The sequence below is a fragment of the Microcaecilia unicolor genome, chromosome 10 (assembly GCF_901765095.1).
Source record: "Microcaecilia unicolor chromosome 10, aMicUni1.1, whole genome shotgun sequence".
NCBI classification, from domain to species: Eukaryota; Metazoa; Chordata; class Amphibia; order Gymnophiona; family Siphonopidae; genus Microcaecilia; species Microcaecilia unicolor.
This window is the reverse complement of record NC_044040.1, coordinates 115,293,107-115,315,444: the sequence shown is the minus strand read 5'-3', so window position 1 is coordinate 115,315,444 and position 22,338 is coordinate 115,293,107. Positions and strand designations below refer to the sequence as shown.

Genomic DNA, 22,338 nt, shown 5'->3' with positions numbered 1-22,338 from the left:
TGAAATGTGGTCTACGCTTTCATTTGCCTCGATTTGCCTCTGCAATAAGGTTTATGTTGGGCAGTCTATTCGACCTATCAAACTCAGACTGGCTGAACATAAATCTTATATTAGAACAAATGTATTGACCGCCCCAGTTGTCCAACATTAGGTGGATTTTAAACATAGAATACAGGACCTGTGATGGCGAGTCATTGATAAAGGTGAAGGTGGCAACCTTGAAAAATAGCTGAATTACAAGGATCAACATTGGATTTATGTTACACTAGCCATTAAGCTCGTAACAACGGGCTAGTTTTTTGTTTTCCTATGTCCCCCCCCCCCCCGGTCCACCAACCCTACTCTCCCCTCAGCATATTTCCCTCAGTTCCGCTCCCTCCTCCTCCGATTTCCACGCCCATGTCCAAGCCCTCCTCCCTATTGGGCTGTACTGCTGGTGGAGGCGGGGCTTGGACTTCTACACTCTTAGCGTTCTGAGTGACTCTACTGCGCATTTGCAGGTGAGTCGGTCACTTGCCGTTTATATGTTTGATATTATTTTAAACCCCCTGGAGATATAAAGTAAGTTAGATTGGGCTTCTCTATTTTGAATCTTTCTCCTGATAGTTGAGCTGTTCTGATTGGTTCAGTGGGGTTGGTATCACCCAACCACCATTTCCTAAAGCTTTGAATTTATATGGTGTGCGTTGTTGGCAAGTATTATCTAAATACTTTGAGCAGTCTTACGTTTTAAATACAGGTAGTAGTTCCCTTGAACTGGGCCTCAAGATTTTTTAGATATCTGGGCATTAAACTCCCCTATAAGACTTTCCTGATCCACGATCTAAATGTCTCACATCTGTTGGAATACAGCAAGCAGAGTCTGTCCCGGTGGATGTTACTCCCGATCTCTTTGAGTGGCCGAATTCAGCTATTCCGTATGATTTTATTTCCCAAATGGCTGTATACCTTACAAATATTACCGATCAGACTTTTGAAGAAAAATATCAAGGCTTTGCATAGGCTGATCTCCAAATTTTGCTGGCAGGGAAAGAAACCAAGAACTTTGTTCAGACATTTGACAGGGACATGGCGACAAGGAGGTTTGGGCCTACCAGACATACAAACATATAACTGGGCCTGCTTGCTATGACATCTGGGAGATTGGGTATTGGGGGAACAAATTTATACACCTATACACATGGAACAAGCAGTGCTGGGCAAATGGAGTATCTTCTCAGTGATTCACTGCCCTACTGTGAAAATCCCGGTAGAATTGAGAGGGAATGTTCTGGTGCAGACGATCAGGGCAGCATGGATATACCTGGTGACCTTGCTTGGAGGGAATCCACAACAAACAGATCAAATACCTTTGGTTGGAAATAGGGAATTTCTTCCAGGCAATGATAACATATCTTTTAAACGTTGGGAGCAGACTGGGATACGGTATGTTAAGGACCTGTTAGATGCCGAAGGACGATTACAAACATGGGAGGTATTGTTGGCTTCGGAGAAAGTAGAATATAGAGATCTGTTCGCATATAGGCAAGTGCAACATTATATTAACAATTTTGATAAAGGAAATCTGCAATTCTCCATAAGACAGAAGATACTAGATTTCTATGAACCCATTCATGACCGGGGAATATCGGTGTCTAATTTAAAGGCAGCATTAGATGTGATACAGCCAAAGCAAGACAAAAGTGAACTGCAAACTAGGTGGAGTCGGGAGTTGGGCCTACCAGCCGCATCATTGGATATGGTTCGATTGGTGGGACGTATCCCATCAGGCTCGATTAGCGCAGAGCTCCGGGAATGTAATTTCCGGGTGCTGCACAGAGCATATTTAACACAAGAACGACTCTTTAAAATGGGAGGGGTGGACTCCCCGACTTGTCCAAAATGTATGATGGGTATAAATTCCTTTCTACATGCATTTTGGGAGTGCATACACACTCAGGCTTTCTGGAACGAGGTGACAGCATACTTGGAGGGTTTAGGAGGTAGACCTCTGAACAGATCAGCAACAGGGTTTTTGTTAGATAAATATGAGGATTTTGGGCCCCAAGATAAACATTTTAAAATGTTGCTTCAGAAGGTTTGATTTATGATAAAGGATAATGAAAAGGTTGGCTACAAAACTGACTTGTGTTAACGACCCATTAGATGGACCAGTAACAAGGCCACAAAGAACAAAAAGAAACAAGGGGGGGGGGGGGGGGACAAAACCTATTGATGACTGTTTAATGCAGGATAATGTATGAACAAAATTTGTACCACTGTATATTTGGATATTGTATGGTTTGTTCTGTTTCATTACCTTCATCAATAAAATTGTTGAAACATAAATACAGGTAGTAGTATATATACACATATAATAATTTCTTGTTTGCATATTTTAGTGGACCGAACCTTGATGCAGTGAGATGTGAAGCATGCTGAATGTTGGCTAGCAGTCCCACAACAAGAAAGCTAAGTAGCTTCAATATTTTTTATGATATAAACTATTTTTTTACCTTTTATATGATACCTTGAAGTAAACTGAAGTACAAGTGTTGATTAAATGATGACTCGCCTGCCTCCTCATAGGTCTGAATTAAGAGCGGAACTGCTCTTGTGAAATAAGTCACCCCTGAGGTCTTGAATTAACTATACCATTTCACAATCACAATAGATCTTCTAAATGTTAAACATCCATAGCTATCCCAGTATGTTTATGACATTGTATTGTAAAATTGGATTCTTACAAGAAATTACTTTTTTGTTATGTATCCTATACTGTTTATTGTAAGTCACACTGAACTCAAACTTGCTTGGGATACTATGGGATATAAGTGTCACAAATAAATAACCATATAAGCCTTCTTGATATCCAGATAAATGTTATAAGTTTGTTTTGGTGCCGGGTTCATTTTTGTTTATACCCAGAATAAATGGCTTTTCAAAAAAAAATTCAAACCTTGTGTGAAGGCTTGGTTATACGTTAAGCAGCCGGTAGGCCAGGGGGAGGCTGAGAGATTAAAAGTAGTGGGCAAAGTAGCTCAGCAGTAGTAGAAAGGATTTCCTCAGGGCCACTGGTGGGGTAGTTCTCCGCTTGGTCATAAGTCACAAAGAGGGGTGGGGGTCCCTCGCATCATAAGAGTGTCTATCTGCATTCTTCCTAGATTAGAGTCAGGGCGAATGATTATGGGTTGGTTAAGGGTTAAGGGAGAGGGTGTTGTGTGCATGAGAAAGAATCACACTCGTTGCTACATCGCAAATACAAACTGCACAAATTTGGTAATAGACTGTAGGGATATTTCCCTGTGTATCTCACCTTGCTGGTCTTAGCCAGTATAATCCTAATACATCAAGATGGAGTCTGTAACCTATGACCTGCACATTAGCGAGAGCGCAAATTCAGCTTTCTGCTTGTGGAAAATCACTGGCAGTCATGTAACATCCAAGGACATGCTGTGGGCAACCAACCCCCCTTTATCTCCCTGAGAAGCTGAAAAGGGAGTGAGACATGGCTCCAACAAGCCGGGTGAGAAACAGAAATGCATACCAAGAAGTAACAGTTTCAAGGTCACGAACAACGACCGTCTTCTTGCTCATGGAATGAGCTGGACAAGATCGGGATTGATCCACGCTGGTCACCTGAGGAAAGGGGGCTAAGAAAGTGGGAAGAAGGAGAAGTTAGTTAGTTGGAATCTAGAAGAAGTTGGAGCTGGCAAGAGGACGAGTGAGACCTGATGTGGTCCACAACCTTGTGGACTGCCTATCTAAAGAAAGTACCAGTTGTTTCAGCTGTACCCGCACGGAGTGATCCTGCTTGCTGCAGAGACCCTGTCCTACTTCTGAGACTAAGACTCGCTGGGAGAGACAGCTCGAGTCTGAGAAGGAACCTGTGCAACCTCATCCGAGAGACTGCCGAGAGACAGCCTGGTGAGATAGAGTGTTTTACTTCTTATAGCCGGAAATTAGTGATTGGTGTTTACCTAAGCAAAGGCTGGTTAGAGTCATAACCCGTGTCAGGAGATTGCTGCTAATAACCGTATTTACCTCAACATAGTTTCACTATTACAAATCAGGTTGTGTAATTTACCTAGTAACCAGTAAGAATCAAGAGTGTTTAGTTAGTGACAATATATTTTTGTAATTCTTTTACCAGCAAGTTATTTTTGTATTTAGCTAAGGTTTGCTACAGAGTGGTCTATTTTGTATATCATATTATCTATAATAAATTCTAATATATATATCAGCTGGCTTCTTCAGTTTCGTTTCTCTCTATCGGAAGTATTGGCTTGGTGCCAATCCAGGTTCCCTCCTTCCCTAGACAGACAGAGAACAGAGTATTTTGCTTGCAAATAATTCTGTATGGGAATCTGGGTGCAGATGAGACTGTTGGGAGCTGTTTTCCTATAAGTATCATTTGTGTTTACCTACAAGACCAGGTAAAATGTTGGCCTGGAACATTACAAACTGGGGCGGGCCGAGATCGGTGACAGCGCTGTGGGATGATCAAGGAGTCCTCATAAACAGAAAGAATAGCTAAAATTTTTACAGACCACTTTACCGCACTTTACGCAGCAGATCCCCCACTAAACCCTCAGGAGTTAACAGTTTATTTGTCTACATTAGGTCTTCCTGGTTTGACTCCAACAGAACTAGAATATTTAAAAGCTCCATTATTATTATCAGAGTTGCAGGTAGCGATCAAAGCTTACTGATTAATGGTATTAGAGAAAAGAGGTTCTCCATAGCAAGAGGAACTCGACAGGGGTGCCCACTTTCCCCATTACTATTCATACTATCATTAGAGCCGTTTCTAAGGAAACTTACCATGTCAGGGGGAGTGACAGATTCAAACCTTAGCATACGCAGATGACTTGTTGGTGGTGCTGACTGACCCAGTTAATTCCCTTAAAGATTTACTGGAATGCACGCAGCAATTTGGGAAATTTGCTGGTTTTATGCCAAACTTAGACAAGTCACAAGTGCTTTCCCCCCCCACCCGAAGTTCAAGGACTTAATAGAGTGGGTGCAAGACTCGCTTAAATATGTTGGGGTAAAAATTCCAGCAGAGGTATCTAAACTTTATCAGTTAAATGTACAGAGGTTACTAAAGGAAAGTCAATAGAGATTCAGGTCTTGGGAAGCCTTCCCTATCACCTTATTGGGACGGATAGCCTTGTACAATATGATTAATCATCCCTAAATAGTTGTATGTTTTTTCAACAACTACTACTTTTCTTGAAGAGGTCTGATAAACGAAAGCTGAATGGTATGTTGCGCAGGTTTCTATGGAGAGGGAAGAGGGCACGACTCTCTTTGGCCACCATGTGCATCCCAGTGGATTATGGAGGACTGGGACTTATAAGTATGCGCTATATAAAGATAGCAAGTGGCGTGAGGCATATTAATGACTGGTTCCGATCTACACAGGATTACTCCAATACAGCCTTGGAACTGCAGTTATCACCTGCTATTCACTTCAACAACCTTTTACATACGGCTGGGGGTCCTATCCCTCAACCTCTAAAGACCTCTTCCATAGTTCCCGCTGCCAAGGCTACGTGGCGGTGGATTTGCAAACTACATCAGTTCTCTTCCAAGGTGACACCGTTCCTTTCGATATGTAATAATCCGGCCTTTCCCCCACGACATCTCTACCCCATGTTTCGCTGCTGGCAGAGACGAGGAATCATTTACTTACTACAGGTGGTGACCCGAAAAGGGAAACCCAAAACATATGAAGAACTCCGGGGGGAATTTACTCTAGAGCAGAAGGACGAGTTTGGTTACGCCCAACTGAAACACTATGTGCAATCTTTGCCATGGGAAGCCCTCTCGGAGGATGTACAGGAGAAACAACGGCATTCTCTCTAGAAGTACAACAAAAGGTGCTACTCTCATTCCACCACAGACACATCAGGGACACTGTGCCAGAGCTGGATTACAAACATCTGCTTTTGGTGTGGCAGAAGGACATTCAGATTGCCCTAACTGTGGAGCAGTTTAAAAATCACATATTAACAATCTGCAAACGGATGTCATTTGCAGTACATTGGGAACTTCAATATAAATTTGCATTGCGCTTATATGTTTCCCCTCGTAGGGCCTTTTACATGGGCCTCTCCCCTTGGGGATGTTGTTTGAAATGCAGCACGGGAGGGGGCAACGTTGGGACATGTTCTGGAAGTGCCCCGTTGTTGCGTCCTTCTGGAAGGCAATACTATCACAGGTCTCTAAAATGTGGCAAGTGGGATGGCATACGACTCAGCGCTTCTATTTGGTGTCCCAAGGTTGGGCCCCCCCCCCCACCCCTACGGAGTATACAAGCTTTGTACAGAAGGCTACACTAACCGCGAAACAAGCCATCCTATCTGAATGGCTGACTTATAATAAGCCTTCAGTTCAGCAATGGCGCTCACGAATGATTCACTTAAGACTTGAACGACTGGAAATTCAAGACTTTTCCTCTACTGCAGGCGCCCGCTTTCAGAAATGTTAGAGCCCATTTTGGAACACGCTAACGCCCACTGCACAGAGTAACGGACTCATGGTTACTGCTTGTAACGAACTCAGCACTGAACTTCTATAGGATGTTTGGGGGGGGGGGGGGGGTTCTTGTTTATTGGAGGGGGGAGGGGGAGGGTGGATGGGAGGGTAGGATGTTGGATTTAATGTTAAAATATTTGCATAACTGTACCGTTATGTTCTTGAATAAAAAAAAGATTTGAATATAAATTATATACAGTCACCATCATATAACATTTAAATCATTTCTTGAACAACCCACACCAAATTGGTACACTTGGAGGCATATTTTCAAAGCACTTTGAAAATATGCTTCTTAGACTTCAAAAGAAATTGCCTCATCCAACAAATCAGCATTTCAAACAGCCAGCACAAGCGATTATTGGTCTCTATTTATTCCATGCATATTAGTTAGTAGTAACACTTGTTATTTGTGTTTTGGAATTATGCATATACTTTCATCTATCTACAGGGAGGGTGATCATCACAAACCATTACCTCTTACCATTAAAAAGGCATTTACACAGAAGACTTTTTGAAAACTGTATTTATTTATATTTTATTCCAGAAACGTGATATACCGCATGGGGTCCAACATGGCTACTGTATTTACTGCAATAAAACCAAACCAGAGGGAGAGGACACAGGAGGGAGGGAGAACTAAGGGCAAGGTAATCCAAATTGTCCTCCCTAATGTAACACAGTAAATGACAGCAGATATAAGTACATAAGTATTGCCATACTGGGAAAGACCAAAGGTCCATCAAGCCCAGAATCCTGTTTCCAACAGTGGCCAATCCAGGTCACAAATACTTGGCAAGATCCCAAAGTAGAACAAAATATTTTATACTGCTTATCCCAGAAATAGTGGATTTTCCCCAAGTCCATTTAATAACGGTCTATGGACTTTTCCTTTAGGAAGCTGTCCAAACCTTTTTTAAACTCCGCTAAGCTAACCGCCTTTACCACAATCTCTGGCAATGAATTCCAGAGTTTAATTTCAGGTTGAGTAAAATTTTCTCCAATTCGTTTTAAAATTTACTACATTCTAGCTTCATCGCATGCCCCCTAGTGCTAGTATTTTTGGAAAGCATAAACAGACGCTTCACATCTACCTGTTCAATGCCACTCATTTTATAGACCTCTATCATACCTCCCCTCAACCGCCTTTTCTCCAAGCTGAAGAGCCCTAGCCGCTTTAGCCTTTCCTCATAGGGAAGTCGTCCCATCTCCTTTTTTTTTTTGTTACATTTGTACCCCATGCTTTCCCACTCATGGCAGGCTCAATGCGGCTTACATATTATATACAGGTACTTATTTGTACCTGGGGCAATGGAGGGAAGTGACTTGCCCAGAGTCACAAGGAGCTGCCTGTGCCTGAAGTGGGAATCGAACTCAGTTCCTCAGGACCAAAGTCGACCACCCTAACCACTAGGCCACTCCTCCACTCGTCACCCTTCTCTGCACCTTTTCTAATTCCACTATCATGCTCATTTTCAAAGCACTTAGCCTTCCAAAGTTCCATAGGTTTCTAAGGAACTTTGGAAGGCTAAGTGCTTTGAAAATATGCCTCTATATCTTTTTTGAGATGCGGCGACCAGAATTGAACACAATATTCGAGGTGCGTCACACCATGGAGCGATACAAAGGCATTATAACATCCTCATTTTTGTTTTCCATTCAACATTCTATTTGCTTTCTTAGCCGCAGCAGCACACTGAGCAGAAGGTTTCAATGTATCATTGACGACGACACCTAGATCCCTTTCTTGGTCAGTGACTCCTAACGTGGAACCTTGCATGACGTAGCTATAATTCTGGTTCCTCTTTCCCACATGCATCACTTTGCACTTGCTCACATTAAACATCATCTGCCACTTAGACGCCCAGTCTCCCAGTCTCGTAAGGTCCTCTTGTAATTTTTCACAATCCTCTTGCGATTTAATGACTTTGAATAACTTTGTGTCAGCAAATTTAATTATCTCACTAGTTACTCCCATCTCTAGGTCATTTATAAATATGTTAAAAAGCAGCGGTCCCAGCACAGAGCCCTGGGGAACCCCATTGAGAATACTGACCATTTAACCCTACTCTCTGTTTTCTATCTTTTTTTTTTTTTTTATTTATATGAAGTCTTTATTGAGAAAATATGAACAATTGTCCAACAAAACATAACAGGAATGGACCTTATATGTTACATAAAATGTCATACCACATAGCATAAGCAACACACTAATCAGTGCAGAACACACAAACCCCACGTTGCCAGCCCAGTAAGCCCAGACCCGTATACTGGCTTGCCACTGTGCATGTACAAACAAAGCCTCAAACACTTCAATCTTTATAGAACTTTTACAATATAGAACACCACCCAACCCCCTAACCCACCCCCCCCTTACCCCCCCTCCCTGTTTGGACTTGCACAACTAGTACTCGTATCATTCTGCAGGTTTTGTAGTTATGAGAAAAGGATCCCAAGTTGAGTGCCACCTACTGAGTTGGTTACACCTCTCAGCTATTAACTTTTCCATCTCACAGACGTATCTCAGTTTCTTAAGCCACTGAGCTAATGGTGGGACTGCAGGTTGTTTCCAGCATGCCGCTATGACAATTCTAGCAGCACATGTGGCATAACGTAAAAGGTGGTATTGAGCGGGAGAAAATCCCACCACTTTTGCTGAGAAGAGAGAGACTGTGGGGTGCCACGGAACAGGGTTTCCCCAACCACACCTGCAATCTGCTGCGGACCGCTTTCCAGAACGCCCTGATTTTCCTACAGTTCCAAACATGCCCCATAGAACCCTTAACCCCACAACCCTGACAACGCTGGGTAAATGCGCTGGAGGCGATCAGGTGACATATACCACCTAAATAGGACTTTAATGGCATTCTCCTTAAAAAGAACATGAGACGACACCTTCGCCGCATCTCTCTCCATCCTCTCCCATACCACCTCCTCCACCTCCATGCCCAACTCCCACTGCCAACTCCTCCTATGAAGAGTGTATCGGGGTGCTTGCTGTGTGATAACATTGTGGAGGCGTGATATCAGTCCACTGTTAGTTTCCGTTCCCTCACAAAGGTGCTCTAGTACTGACTTTTCCCCGAGCATCACTTCCCGGACTGCCCGTGTTTTAAGGAAATGATGCAATTGAAGGTAGGCATATTCATCAGTCTCCACTACTGAGAATTTCTCGGGCTTCTGGGTATGACATAAGAGACTCCCCCTCAAACAGTTGTCCCCACATTCGCAGCCCTCCCTCGTACCACCTAGTAAACGTACCTCGTTCTGTTCCTGGGTAAAACAATGGGTTGTAAGCAATAGGGGACAGGCGAGACAGTGTGCACCGATGTGGAAAAAGACTATCCCAGTTAGCTAGAGTAATATATATAGAAGGACACAGGCCCTCCCCCAATGACCTAAGGGAGCTTGGAAGCCACATAATCGCCCCTAGGGGCCCATCACCCACAGTAAATTGCTTTATATGCACCCAATGCCTATCAGGATGGTCCTGAAACCAGTCCACAGCCGCATGCGCCTGCACTGCCCGATAGTACCAATTCAAGTTAGGGACCCCAAGCCCACCCTGATTCCTTGCCTGATATAAGAAGGCCCTCGCTAATCTCGGCCTCTTGCCTGCCCATATAAAGCGCACGATACGATCTTGTAGTGCAGCTAAGAACTTGCGAGGCATCTCGATTGGGAGGGCCTGAAATAGATATAGCAGGCGCAGCAAGACATTCATCTTAACTGCGGCTATACGACCAAACCAGGAAAGTTCCAAGTCACCCCACCTTTCCATGTCCTCTGTAAGCGCCCGAGCCATTCCCTTATAGTTAGCTGAAAAGAGGCTCTTATTAGCCCACCGAAAAGCGTACAAGGACTTTAATTCTTCCACCGTTTCCGTAGGAAGCGACACGTTTAAGGTTTCAGATTTTGACATATTCACTTGAAACCCTGATACTACCGAGTACTCCTCAATGTCCCACAAGAGCACAGGAAATGTGGTCAGAGGCCGAGGGACAAAGAGGGACATCATCAGCAAATAAAGACAATTTATGCTCCCTCCCCGCTATCATAATGCCAGTAATCCCCGGATTTGATCTGACCCTAGAGGCAAACGGTTCCATCACCATAGCGAACAACAGCGGAGAGAGAGGACACCCTGCCTAGTACCTCTATGTAAGGTAAACAAATCAGAATTCCCCCCATTCACTCTAATGCACGCTTTTGGCGAGCTATAGAATGCTTGAATCCACCCTCGGAACTGTGGCCCAATCCCAAATGTCTCCGGAACTTTGTACATAAATGGCCAATGCACCCTATCAAAAGCCTTTTCGGCGTCTAGACTAAGGAAACACAGAGGCCTTCTAAATCTTTTAGCTAAGTATATAATATCTACAACTCGCCTTGTGTTATCCATTGCCTTTCTGTGTGGAACAAAGCCCACTTGATCTGGATGAATGATCGTGGGAAGCAGAGGGGCCAGTCTGTTAGCCAGAACCTTAGCTAATATTTTAACGTCTGCGTTTAAGACTGATATGGGGCGATAAGAGCCACACTCTAAGAGGTCTTTATTGGTTTTGGTAGCACAGCTATCCAGGCCTCAAGCATAGGAGGTAAGGCCTCCCCCTTCCCAATTTGATTGAACAAGTCTGCCAGAAGTGGAGCCAGTTCCGGGATAAATTTCTTATAAAATTCGTTAGGGAGCCCATTCAACCCTGGGGACTTACAAGATGGTAAATTCTGGATAGCCTTTTGGATTTTAATTGGGGTAACTGGCGCATCTAGAGTTGCTCGCTGTTGGTTTGTCAAGGATGCTAGCTCACTCTGCGCTAAGTATTCTGCGATAGATTCTGCGGAGGGATTAATCTCCTGATCATATAGCTCCTGATAAAATTCGTTAAAACGCCTTCGTATAGCCTCTGAGGTGTTAAGCATATCTCCCGCACCACCCCGGACCTGAGTTACTGCCCTCTCCACCTTCTGCTTTCGCAGTCGTATGGCCAAAAGACGGCCTGCCTTATTAGTAAATTCATAGGAACGAACTTTCATTCTTGATTGGAGCTGGCATAAGTGCTCTGAATAGATAGAATCCAGCTGGATTCTCTGGCTGCGCAGCTCCTCCAGGACTTCCTGAGAGCCACATACCTTGTGCCGTTCTTCTAGTTTCCGAATCCTATCCAAACATTGAGCCAATTGATGCCTACGGGCCTTAGCTCGCTGGCTGGCCAATTGCAGAAAGTAGCCTCTAAACACGGCCTTCATAGCGTCCCACACTATACTGAGGGAAGGGCCTGACTCCATAATCCAAATACTCCTTTAACACTTTCTTACATCCCTCCACAACCTCCCTTTCTTGCAGCACATTCGCTTTGAGCATCCATCTCTTATCTTTATGCTCTGCCTTGATATTGGGCAGCGTAACCCAGACCGGCGCATGGTCCGATAGTGTCACACTACCAATACCTGCGCTCGGACCTCTTTCTACTAGGGCTACATCAAGAAAGATATAATCGATTTGTATGAGGCATGCACTGCAGAGAAGAATGTATAATCTCTCACATGTGCATGACCCAGCCTCCAAACATCAAGAGTTCCCAAGGAGTGAGCCAGAGAACCTAAAGCCAAAGAATCCTTATTCCCTACTTACTGAGCAGAACCAGATCTATCTAATTTCGGATCCATGACCCCATTGAAGTCTCCCCCCAAGATGATGGATCCCTGGGCAAATGTAGCTAAAAGGTTCTTTACCTTGGTGTAAAAAGCCCCCTGGTGGTCATTTGGTGCATATATAGAGGCTATTGTTATGTCAACTTGATCTATAATGATATGTAAAAACAAAAAACGCCCACCTGGGTCCCTCTTGACTTTCACTATTTGGACTGATATCATCTCATGGAACAACACCGCCACCCCGCACTTCTTAGAGCCATCTGCAGGGGAGGCAAAATAGGCCCTAGGGTAGTTAGGATGGGAGAGGAGCCTCTCATGCCGCCGGCGAAGGTGCGTCTCCTGCAACATTACTATATGAGGTTTCAGCTGCTGAAACTCCTTAAAGAGTTTTTGCCTTTTTTGAGGCACATTAAGTCCCTTTACATTACAGGATAAGACCTTCAAGTCCGTACTCATTTCAAGTAATCAGAACAAAAACTATACAAACTAAGGTGAACACTTCATACCATTCCATTACAAATGTCTGCAACCCCCTATTCCCCAAATGTGCAAGTCCCGCCCCTCCATCCCGACCCCCTCCCCCACCCTACCCTTGTCCTTCATCCCCCCACATCCAGCCACCACCCAGAGGAGATTAACCCCCTAGATGGGAATTAGAGAAAGTACCCCACTGTGCTCCTGACAACCCAGCTCCCCCGCCCCCCCCCCCCCCAGCCGTCTCCCCACTACCACCATTTCCTAAGTCCATCTTCACACATTCAGCCTAGGAACAGGTCAAAAACACTCCCCGTCTCCCCTCATGTTCCCGCACCCCCCCTGTGCCCTCCCTCCATCTCTCATGCATAACCCTCACATCATATAGCGTCTCCCCGTACAAGTTCCCCCTCTCTTCCAAACAGTTTTACATGCAGAGAAAAACCTTCCTCTAACATAACATTCCAGGGATAACTGACAACACTGCAATTCTTTAGTACTCTAAACTCGTTATCCCCGATTTACCACAAAGGTATCCATTGTCCCAGCGATCTCCACAGAAGCACTGTACTCAACTTGCAGACCCCAACGAGACTGCTTCGCCCCGGTTCAGGTTCCCTCTGCCGCTACTCCTCGCTTCGGGTTACTTCGCTTAGTGGACTCAGGGATCCGCTGCCATTTTTGGAACTTCGCTTTAGTTGCAGGTGCCACCGCTCCCGGAGGTGCCTTTGAGGTCACTAATCCAGCTGCATGCAGGGACGCCCAGGCCTCGGCAAGTGAGCTAGCTCTGTGCTTGGCTCCCTTAATTGTGAAGTTCAGTGAGAAAGGGAAACCCCATCTATAGGCGATATGCTCTTTTATTAAAACATCCAGAGCCGGTTTCAGTAGACGCCTCTGTTGCAGGGTGAACTGTGAAAGATCTTGGAAAACAGTTATTTTAGCTCCCCCAAATTCCAGGTCCTGTTTCTTCCGGGCACAAGCAAGTATTTGCTCTTTAACTTCATACTTGTGGAAACGGACGATTACATCGCGCGGTCTGTTCTCTTGCTGTTGACCTAGGGCTCTGTGTGCCCTGTCCAGCTCTATTGCCACTGTTGCTACCGCCTCGGTCCCCAGTAAGTTAGTGCAAAGAGTTTGCACAATTTGGTAGACATCCTCCATTTCACCACCTTCAGGAACTCCGCGAAATCGGAGATTGTTTCTCCTACCCCGATTTTTGAGGTCGTCCAATTTATAATTTAGCTCCCTCGTTTTTTGATCCAGCTCCTGTAAGTGCACCGCATGTGCATTCAGGGAGTCCGCATGCTCTTCCAGCCGCAGTTCTGCATCTTCCACTCGTCCCCCCAACTCCCGAAGGTCCGAGCTCAATATCTCCATCCGGTCCAGTATTTCTTCTTTAGATTTTTGAATGTCGCCCTGGATACCGGAGAGGAGCTTTCGAAGCTCGCCGGAGACGCCCTTTTTGGCAGGGGGCCTCTGTGATTCTGCCAACGATAGCGCTGAGTCAGAGTCTGATGGCGAGGCCTGCGCCATTGCCTCGTGGCGCTTCGGCGTCCTGCTAGGCCCTCCTCCTGCGGACTTCTCGGGGGTCTTTATTTCGCCCCGTATGCGCTTTGCTCATGGTGATACACGATAAGTCACCTCCAAGGACGCGTTGCAGGCTGTCCAAAATCGCTGATGGCTGCTAATTATTGCTTTTTGTAGCTGTGGGAAGCGGGAGCTATCGAGCTAAGCTGCCATTGCCAGCTGTGACGTCACTTCCTCCCTGTTTTCTATCTTTTAACCAGTTTTTAATCCACATTTAAGAGACATATCTGAATACATACCAGACCAAACCTCTAAAATACTACCGGTACATCAATGACATTTTTATGATTTGGACGGAGGGGGAAGAAACTCTGAAACAATTTTACTATTCCTTCAATACATACCATCCTACAATCAGATTCAAAATTGACTACTCCCCAGAAAAAGTCAATTTTTTGGACACCACAGTCTCAATCAGTGATGGCTGTATACAAACATCCATATACAAGAAACCCACAGACAGATGCAGCTACCTCCACAACTCCAGCTTCCACCCTTCACATACAAAATGATCCATTATTTACAGCCAAGCCACAAGATACCACCGTATCTGCTCGGACCCAGAGGATAGAGACAGACATCTTGAAACCCTGACTGCATCCTTCAAACAGAAAGGCTACAACCCCAAAATAATCTCCAAGAATATTGCCTCCTCCCTCAAAACACCCAGGGAAAATCTGCTACAGTACAAAGAAAAAAAAAAGGCACAGACAGAATTCCCCTTGTAGTGGCATACAACCCAGAGCTGGAGAAACTGAGGAAAATCATAAGAGACCTACAGCTACTACTTCAGAAAGATGAATTACTGAAAGAGATATTCCCATCCCCACCAGTGCGGGCCTTCCGACAGCCACCAAATTTAAAACACAAGCTGATCAGAAGTAAACTTCCAACACAGACGGAAAAAGAAAAGGGCACGTTTCCGTGTAACACAGCCAGCTGCAAACTATGCCAAAACATTTCACAAGATCCCACAGTCACTCACAAAGGAAAAATATTCAACATAAAGGACTATTTTACATGCTCATCTTCCAATGTGGTATATATCATTCAGTGTAAAAAATGTAACTAAGGATGCTATATTGGAACAGGCCAGATGCTTAAGACAAGATTCAATCTGCACAGACATCACATGAAAATAGCCGGTGCCAGTCAGGCCCCCACCCCTGTGGGCCAACACTTCACAAGACCAGAACACGGCACCAGTGATTTCACAGTAAGAATACTGAAAGGTAATTTTAAAACAATACAGGAACGTAAGACCTTTGAAATAAGAATGATTGAATATTTTGACACCCAACAAACAGGACTTAATAAGGATCTGGGTTTTCTAACTCATTATAAAACAAAGCTGTATTTCTCTGTTTATTACCCTCCTCTCACCTACCAACACCCATTCTGTTAGACTATCAATGAAATGCTTTGATGTCCCCATGCATACCCCCACCCTCCCACTCTGTCAGACTGTCAAAGTAATGCTTTGATGTTTCTCTCATATATACTATCTGCTACCACATTTGCTTATTTCCGATCTGAGGAAGAAGGGCAACCTTCAAAAGCTAATCAAGAAATGTATTAAAGTTATGTCCAATAAAAAAGGTATCATCTTATTTTCTTTTCCATGTTTTATTTTGTTTGATTTCTATTGATAACCTTTAAGAGTGGACTAACACGGCTACCACACCTCTCTAATCCACAACAGAACACTACCTCCTATCCCATGACTCTCCAATTTCCTCTGGAGTCTTTCATGAGGTACTTTGTCAAACACCTTCTGAAAATCCAGATATACAATATCAACCGGATCCCCTTTATCCACGTTTGTTCACCCCTTCAAAGAAATGTAGTAGATTGGTGAGGCAAGATTTCCCTTCACTAATAGATAAACACCTCTGTGGCCCATCCAGTCTCCCAACAAATCGGCCAGAGCTGCACCCGCCACTCTGTGAAGTTTATGTTTAAAAACTGGTTGGCACTTTGCCATCATGCCAGCCACGTATAGGCAGTTAAATATGATGCAATGGTTATAACATATATTACTCCAAGACTTAACAATACTTGCTATTTTCATTATTAAAATGTCTTCCCCTCCCCCTTGAGATGCACAGCACCCTTATGTAACATATGCTAATAAAGTGATATAGAAAAAGCAGACAATCTTCATTTGTCTTTGGCATGGAGGAGTAGCCTAGTGATTAGTGCAGTGAACTTTGCCCCCCGGGGAACTGGGTTCAATTCCCACTGCAGCTCCTTGAAACTGGGCAAGTCACTTAACCCTCCAATGCCCCAGGTACAAATAAGTACCTGTATATACTACGTAAACCACTTTGAATGTAGTTGTAAAAAAACACAGAAAGGCAGTATATCAAGTCTCAGTCCCTTTCACCATTTGCAAGACACAGGCTGCAGAAGTCCGCCCAGGATTGGTCTTAGATGTGGATTCACTAACTCCAGGAGCTTTTTGCCACATGCGGGACACAAATTGTAGAAGTCTGTCCAATACTGGCCTTAGTTCCTAACTATTCTTGCCCAAGATAACACCTCAACAAGGCAAGTTTTATTTCCATCCTCTTTCTATTTAGGTATCCAAGCATTTTTTAATTCCCTTACTGTTTTTGTCTCCATCACCTCTCCTGGAAGGGTGTGTCGGGCATCCATTATCCTCTGTGTGAAAAAGTATTTCCTGAAGAATTTCTGTGCAGAAAGGAACAATAAGGTAGCATCTCTCATCCCTTGGAACTCTATAAACATTACAATACTACTGAACCAGAAAAGCACTGGGATTACAGAAAATGGAGTAACCCAGGTGAACATAATCTCTTCAATTCCAAACCACAAAACGCTTGATGCAAGAGAATTAGACATTAAGATTAAAGAGAAAATAACGGTACCGATTTTAGAGGTTATAATTACAAGTGACTATTATTCTATGAATAGAGTGGAAGGGGAAAAGATTGTTAAATACCAGAAAAGGCAGTCAGAGACTAAGTGTGGCAGAAATATTTCCCATTGTATTGGGAGCCATAAGCTTGATTAAAAAGAATTCTCAAATACACCTAGATAGGTTTCACTTTCTATAAGTTACATTTTATGAACGCCAGGAGGATGCCCTCTTGGCACTACGCAAATAGATTCAACAGACTAAGATCATACTACACATAACCTGGCTTGTGAGCAAGGTTCATTACTATCATTGTACGCATAAAACGAACCCATTTGGAGATATCACACCAGAAGTCCCCACCCATAAACAAACAATATGACAACATATAACGACCTTAAGGTCAATTAATCTAGTCCCTTGAATTTGTGATGCATTGCTTTAAGTTTATCTGGGCTTTTCCTTTACAAATACAGATCTTCTGTGCTTTTCTCAAACCTTGTCAGAGAAGACGTATGGGGGGGGGGGGGGGGGATTGTACAGGGGATTGCAAGCAGAGCAATTTGCCCTATGCCCCTTGCCAAACGGTCCCCAAGACTGAAGCTAAAGGAAGCTGTGCTGTGACGAGCTTTGCCCCCCCCCCCCCCCCATTTTTGCCTAGTATTTATTGTTCTTCCCTTTACCACCTTAATTAGAATGCGCTTTGTGGAGGTGGGTGTGGGTGGGTGTGTGTGGGGGGGGGGGGAGGGGGGGTATTTGTTCAGACTTTTTAAAACACTAATAGCAATCTCAGTATACCTTCCAGACACATGGATCTTATGACTACCGAACACAACGCACAAAAGTAACAGAGTCTTAGAATCAGGGCTGCAACCATTGAGAACAAACACTCAGTCGCAGTAAAATCTTCGCATACATAGTTTGCGAAGAATAACTACAGACTCGTAAATTTAACAAAATGGAAATAAAAAAAAGTGTCACCTGTCACCCTAGAAACCAGCTGCAAAGGAGAAGGACCGCGTCACGCTTGTCTGCGATCTGCCTGTGTCGCCAGTAGCTCTGAAACGGTAATAAAACAAATCAAGATTCACAAAGAAAAATGTTTTCAACAGAGCTCCTTATTGGAAAATAAAAAAAGGCAGAGCTCCTCCGCGTGCTTTTGTAAAGATTGGTTGGATTTCGTATTTTAGAAAGGCACGCCTACAGCTTCCTTTTTGCGTGAGCTCCCGTGATCACCGCAAGGAAAGTTAGATTGAGAATAGGAGACGGTGGGCCTAACTAGCTAGACCCATTATATGGGCTGAAGCCAGTAGGCGGAGCTTCCCACCATTTTCGCTCACGCAAAACACTGGCAAAAAGATTATTGAGCTGCTGCATCCACCTTATCATTCTTTATTGTTGGTATTATTTTTATTTAATCTCACTCATATTTTCAAACATGCAGCTTGTGCAGCATACGGATGTACACAGAGGAAGCATAATAACGGAATAACTTTTCATAGGTAGAGTAGTCATTTGCTATAAATCTTAATCAGCACTTGCTAAAGTCTCCAATGATCTGTTCCTGGCCAGATCCAAAGGTCTCTATTTTATCCTCATCCTTCTCGATCTGCTGCTTTTGACACTGTTGATCACAGTCTACTCCTTGATACGCTGTCCTCACTTGGATTTCAGGGCTCTGTTCTTTCCTGGTTTTCTTATCTCTCCCAGCGTACTAGTGGATCCTCCTCTACTTCTATCCCACTGTCAGTTGGTGTACCTCAGGGATCTGTCCTGGGACCTCTTCTTTTCTCCATCTATACTTCTTCCCTTGGTACTCTGATCTCATCCCATGGTTTTCAGTATCATCTTTACGCTGATGACTCCCAGATCTACCTCTCCACACCAGAAATCTCAGCCGAAATCCAGGCCAAAGTATCAGCCTGCCTGTCTCACATTGCTGCCTGGATGTCTCAGCGCCATCTGAAACTAAACATGACCGAGACTGAGCTTCTTATCTTTTCCCCTAAACCAAACTCTCCTCCTCCCCCATTCTCTATTTCTGTGGCCATCCTTCCTGTCTCATCAGCTCGTAACCTTGGGGTCATCTTCGACTCCTCCCTCTCCTCTGCACACTCTCTATAATATCACCAAAATGTGCCCTTTCCTTTCTGAGCACATTACCAGAACCCTCATCCACACTCTTATCACCTCTCGCTTAGACTATTGCAACTTGCTTCTCACAGGTCTCCCATTTAGCCATCTCTCTCCTCTTCAATCTGTTCAAAATTCTGCTGCATGACTAATATTCCGCCAGTGTCGTTATGCTCATATTAGCCCACTCCTCAAGTCACTTCACTGGCTTCTGATCTGTTTCCGCATACAGTTCAAACTCCTCTTATTGACCTATAAGTGCATTCACTCTGTAGCTCCTCAGTACCTCTCCACTCTCATCTCTCCCTACATTCCTCCCTGGGAACTCCGTTCACTGGTTAAATCCCTCTTCCATATCATCATGCTGATCAATCCATAGACTGGTGGGTTGTGTCCATCTACCAGCAGGTGGAGATAGAGAGCAATCCTTTTGCCTCCCTATATGTGGTCATGTGCTGCCAGAAACTCCTCAGTATGTTCTCTATCTCAGCAGGTGGTGGTCACACACAGCAGCAGCTCTGGCTAGGTCTCCAAGCCTAATTTTTAGGTTTTGTTGAGTACCTGGGGTTGAGGGCTCTTCTTGAGCAAGTGCAAACCTGGTGGCGCCAGGTCCCTCCTTTTCTCCCCCCTCCCGCTGGCTCCGTTAAAAAAAAAAAAAAAAAAAAAAATTTTGCACGTCCTTAAAGGCGTTTATTTCGACGTTTATTTAAACGTTTATTGCAGCTACTCACTGGGACACCAGGTCGTTACAGCTCGGAGCGAGAAGCAGGTAAATTTTACCTTTTTATAGCGGGCAGGGGGTTTCCCGATCGATCTCCACGTGGCCTATGGCGTCGGAGGACGAGGGCGCGACGAATCGCTCCCCGGACCGCGTGTGCGCTTCTAGCGGGGATGCGGGGGTCTTAAAGTCTGATTCGCCCTTGTTGGGTGTCAGTTCGGAGGCCGGTCAGTGTCCCGGGTCTTCCTCCGGTGCGGCGGTTTTTCCCGCCATAAACGCCCATCCCCCGCTACTCGCCTCCGCCATCTTGGCCGGCCACTCTGCTCGGACGGCTTCTTCTTGGGCCGCCCTTGAGCTGGGAGACGTTAATGCCATGGCCGCCCTTGATTTGGGCGACGGCAAAAAAGCGGCTAAAGTTAAGCGCCGTTCTTCCCGCACGGCTCCTTTGCGGAGTGTCGTGCCGGACGCCATCTTGGATGCGCAGCATGGTTCTCCCCCGCTCTTGCGAGCGCCGGTTGAGGGTGCGTCTAGGGCTGTGGCCCAGGCTGCTGAATTGCACAGTCTGGGGGGGTTTCTCCCCCGAGTTTATTTTGCTGCTGCATCAGGCCTTCCTTATGCAAAACGCTGCCCCTTCTCCCTTGTCCGATAAAGGGGTTGAGGCCCCCGGAAGTAAACGCCCTCGGGTGGATTCCCAGGCCTTAGAGGACGCTGTTTCCTCTGATGTAGATGAGGGCAGCGTATCTGAGTTCTCCCAACGGTCCTTTGGGGATTCCTTGGAGGAGACGGATTCCCGCTCGGATGGAGCGGATGACCCCTCTGCAGTGCGGATCTTTCGCTCAGAGGATTTGCCCAACCTGTTAGTGCAGGCCATGAGCATTTTGAAGATTTCCTCTCCAGAGGACGTCTCTCCCTCAGCCCCTGTTGGCTCCGCCATTATGCTGGGGATGAAGCGCCCGCCTAGAACCTTCCATGTGCATGATGCCATGCACACCTTAATTTCGGCTCAATGGGATGTCCCGGAAGCGAGCCTCAAAGTGGCTAGGGCTATGTCCCGCCTCTATCCTTTGCCTGAAAGTGAACGGGAGGCCTTTCTTTGGCCTACCGTGGATTTTTTAATCACTGCGGTGACTTAGAAAACGGCGTTGCCGGTGGAAGGTGGCACGGCCCTAAAGGACGCCCAAGACAGAAGATTGGAGGCGGCCTTAAGGTCGTCCTTCGAGGCGGCTGCCTTAAGTTTGCAGGCCTCAGTTTGCGGCTTCTATGTGGCCAGGGTGTGCCTGATGATTGTGCAGCGGGCTTCCCCCTCGGATCCTTCCTTGAGGGCTGATTGGCCGGCCCTGGAATCGGGCTTGGCTTATTTGGCAGACTTACTGTATGATGTCTTGAGAGCCTCGGTTAAAGGTATGGCTCAGACAGTCTCTGCGCGGCGGTGGCTTTGGCTGAAACATTGGTCTGCTGACCACGCCTCTAAGTCCCGCCTGGCTAAGTTGCCTTTTAAAGGCAAGCTGCTCTTTGGAGTCGAGCTGGACAAAATCGTGACCGATCTCGGCACGTCTAAGGGCAAGAGGTTACCAGAGGTCAGGGCTCGGGCCAGTGCTCGCCCCGGTATCTCCAGAGGACGGTTTCAGGAAGCCCGTCGGTACCGCCCGGGCAAGTCGGGCTCCTCTGCCCCCTCTTCCTTCAAGAGGAACTTCTCCCCCAAGCAGCATTCCTTTCGCAGAGACCGCCGTCCCAGAGGTGCGCCCTCCGGTCCTCCCCCCGGGTCTCGTACCCAATGACGGGGTCCTGGTCCATGGCCAAGTGCAGATTGGAGGACGCCTGTCCTCGTTTCTGGGCGAGTGGACCAGAGTAACTTCAGACGCTTGGGTGCTGGAAGTCATCAGAGACGGCTACAAGCTAGAGTTCTGCCGACCCTTAAGAGACGGGTTTGTACTCTCTCCCTGCAAGTCTCCGGTCAAAGCTGTGGCAGTGCAGCAGACCTTGGACAATCTGATCCGCCTGGGTGCGGTCGTTCCGGTGCCAGAAAATCAGCTTGGCAAGGGACGTTACTCCATTTACTTTGTGGTACCAAAGAAAGGAGGTTCTGTACGGCCTATCCTCGACCTCAAAGGGGTCAATCGGGCCTTGAAAGTTCGGCACTTTCGCATGGAGACTCTCCGCTCTGTTATAGCGGCAGTGAAGGCAGGGGAGTTCCTGGCATCCTTGGACATCAAGGAAGCGTACTTGCATATTCCCATCTGGCCTCCTCATCAACGCTTTCTGCGTTTTGCAGTCCTGGGCCGACACTTCCAGTTCAGAGCCCTCCCGTTCGGGTTGGCTACTGCTCCGTGGACCTTCTCCAAAGTAATGGTGGTCATCGCGGCCTTCC

At 45.7% G+C, this 22,338-nt stretch overlaps 1 protein-coding gene across 4 annotated transcripts in view; it reads right to left on the bottom strand.

The window, feature by feature from the left end:
• The window catches only part of CEP19 (centrosomal protein 19), a 118,804-nt gene that overhangs the window by 61,522 nt on the left and 34,944 nt on the right, over nucleotides 1–22,338 (bottom strand). For 2 of the 4 annotated variants that reach the window (XM_030216219.1, XM_030216218.1), the window contains exons 2-3: nucleotides 18,101–18,178; nucleotides 16,849–16,932 (exon numbers count right to left, since the gene is read on the bottom strand). The gene's annotated coding sequence lies outside the window, so the exon portion shown is untranslated. Of the gene's footprint in view, nucleotides 1–16,848; nucleotides 16,933–18,100; nucleotides 18,390–22,338 lie in introns of those variants that run through there. The other 2 variants (XM_030216216.1, XM_030216217.1) reach the window with 1 other exon arrangement.